At 40.1% G+C, this 3,281-nt stretch overlaps 1 pseudogene; it reads right to left on the reverse strand.

Annotated features, from left to right (window-relative positions):
* Positions 1 to 346: 346 nt before the first annotated feature.
* Positions 347 to 1,384, reverse strand: LOC132416175 (small ribosomal subunit protein eS4, X isoform-like; annotated as a pseudogene).
* Between the last annotated feature and the right edge of the window lie 1,897 nt (positions 1,385 to 3,281).

The raw sequence follows: 3,281 nt of genomic DNA on the forward strand, positions 1-3,281 counted from the left end.
TCATACAAAGAATGTTCTCCAGTCATAATTAGAAATGAATAATAGAAGGAAATATGGGGAATTGACAAATATGTGGAAATTAAACAATAGTCTTAAATCAATGGGTCAAAGAAGAAATCACAAGAAAAATGAGAAAATACTTTGAAATAAATGAAAATGTAAACCCAACACAACAAAACTTGGAAGCAGCTAAAGCACCATAAAGAAGGAAACTTACAGCTGGTAAATGCTCATGTAAAAAAAGAATAAAAACCATATGATCCAGCAATTTCACTTTTTTTTTAAATGTAGTATTATCTTTAATTAAGTACAAAGACTTTTCCAATCATGTCACCTACAGATCATTTTATCCACTGCTCTGTTTGGCCGCCAGTCTCTTGTCGCTCTCCTCAGCAGTGATAAGGTGGATACCCTTTCCACGGGGAAGAGATCCATGGTTTGTTGCCTTTGCCAATAACGAAAACTTTGCAGAGCTGGATGGCAAAGCTGTTGCCATTGGCGTCTTTCTTATGAATTAGATCAAAAGAACCAGGAGGGCTTCCCTGGTGGCGCAGTGGTTGAGAGTCCGCCTGCCGATGCAGGGGACACGGGTTCGTGCCCCACTCCGGGAAGATCCCACATGCCGCAGAGCGGCTAGGCCCGTGAGCCATGGCCACTGAGCCTGCGCGTCCGGAGCCTGTACCCCACAACGGGAGAAGCTACAACAGTGAGAGGCCCATGAACCGCAAAAAAAAAAAAAAAAAAAGAAAAGAAAAGAAACCCAAAAAACCAAAAAAAAAAAGAACCAGGATGTCTCTCTTGGTTAGTGATCACACCAATTCTTCCCAGGTTAGCACCTCCAGTCACCATGCACAGGTTACCAGTGTCAAATTTGATGAAGTCAGTAATCTTGCCAGTCTCCAAATCAATTTGAATGGTGTCATTCACCTTGATGAGGGGATCAGTGTAGCAGATGGTGTGAGTATCATGGGGAACCAGATGAGGATTCCTTTTGTCCCCACAAAGATCTTTCTCACTTTGCACAACTTATACTTGGCCTCCTTCGGTGTAATATGATGAATAGCAAAGCGACCCTTGGTGTCATAGATCAGACGAAAATTCTCTCCAGTTTTGTCAATGCTGATGACATCCATAAAATCAGTGGGGTAGGTTATATCAGTGCGGACCTTGCCATCAATCTTAATAAAATGATGCATGCGTATCTTTACTTCATCTCCCGTTAGGGCATACTTAAGTCTGTTCCTTAGGAAAATGATTAGGGGGAGACATTCCCTCAGCTTGTGGGGACTGGTAGATGGATGAGGAGCAAACACACCAGTTTACCCAGCATCCAATGCTTTGGAGCTGATATGCACTTCAGGTGCTTCTTGGGACCATGAGCCATGGCTAGGCTAGGCATGAAAAGAGCTAGCAATTTCACTTCTGAGTGAAATTATAAGTGATGGTTAGGCCATTTTTAAATTAATTAATTAATTAATTTAGGAAATATTTTCAACGAAGAACACTTTTTTAAAATATATTTTATTATTATTTTTTTGTCTGCATTGCATCTTTGTTGCTGTGCACAGGCTTCCTCTAGTTGCGGCTAGTGGGGCCTGCTCTTTGTCGTGGTGTGTGGGCTTCTCATTGTGGTGGCTTCTCTTGTTGTAGAGCACAACAGGCTCTAGGTGCGCAGGCTTCAGTAGTTGTGGCACACGGGCTCCATAGTCATGGCTCGTGGGCTCTAGAGCGCAGGCTCAGTATTTGTGGCGCACAGGCTTAGTTGCTCTGTGGCATGTGGGATCTTCCCAGACCAGGGCTCGAACCTGTGTCCCCTGCATTGGCAGGCGGGTTCTTAACCACTGCACCACCAGGGTAGCCCAGGTCATTTATATTTAATGTAACTAATTACATGTTAGGATTTAAAGTCTGACATTTTATCATTTGTTTTCTGTTTGTACCCTTTTTTGTGCCTCGGTTTCCCTGTGTTGTTTGCCTATGGATTACTTAAACATTTTCTTTAGACTTGTATCTTTTGAGTATATCCCTTCATGTGATTTCTTCATGTGATAGGATATTATATTATTAGTAATATTGTACTACTAATATCAACTTTTACCAGTTCAAGTGGACTGTAGAAACATTACTGTTAGGTTACTTTATACTCTCCCCTTTATAATACAGTTGTCTTAAAAATCACCTTTACATATTTCAAGAACCATATGAGACAATATTTTAAAATGATTTTAAAATGTTAAAAGAGGATAGTCTATTATGTGCGCACATATATTTACCATTTTCTTGCTCTTTTTTCATTGTTAATGTTCCAAGTTTTCTTGTTATTATTTTCTTTTTGGATAAATAAATTTATTTATGCATTTTTTAGAGCAGATCTCTTGGTGATATAGTCTGATTTTCCTTCATCTGAGTATGTCAGATATATTACTTTCCTTCCTGAAGGATATTTTTACTGGTTGTAGAGTATTGGGTTGAAATTTCCTTTCTTTTATCATTTTTCTTTTAGATCAAAAAATACGGGCTACTTCCCTGGCCTTCATGATTTCTGATGAGAAACGCACTGGCATTTGAATGATTGTTGTTCTACAGCAATGGTTCTCAACTGAGAACAGTTTCGCACCCAAGGGAATATTTGGCAATGCCTGGAGACATTTTGGGCTGTCACAACTAAGAGTTGCTACTGGTTTCTAGTGGATGGAGGCTAGGGATGTTGCAAAATAGCCTACAATAATAATATTGTAGCCCCCCACAATAATAATTATTTGACAGAGTTGAGAAACCTTGTTATATAGGTTTCATTTCTCTCTGGGTGCTTTCAAGAACTTTTTTTTTGTCTTTAGCTTTCAGAAATTTGAATATGGTGTATCTAGATGTGAATTTCATTGGATTTAGCCTATATAATATTTACTCATCTTCTTGAATCTGTAGGTTTATGTATTTTGTCAAATTTGAGAAGTTTTTTTTAAGTATTTTAAATTTATTTATTTTAATTTATTTTTGGCTATGTTGCATCTTTGTTGCTGCACGCGGGCTTTCTCTAGTTGTGGTGAGCAGGGGATACTCTTCATTGTGGTGCACAGGCTTCTCATTGCGGTGGCTTCTCTTGTTGTGGACCACAGGCTCTAGGTGCACAGGCTTCAGAAGTTGTAGCACATGGGCTCAGTAGTTGTGGCTCATGGGCTCTAAAGCACAGGCTCAGTAGTTGTGGTGCACGGGCTTAGTTGCTCCGCAGCATGTGGGATCTTCCCAGACCAGGGCTCGAACCCATGTCCCCTGCATTGGCA

The sequence above is a fragment of the Delphinus delphis genome, chromosome 20 (assembly GCF_949987515.2).
Source record: "Delphinus delphis chromosome 20, mDelDel1.2, whole genome shotgun sequence".
NCBI lineage: Eukaryota > Metazoa > Chordata > Mammalia > Artiodactyla > Delphinidae > Delphinus > Delphinus delphis.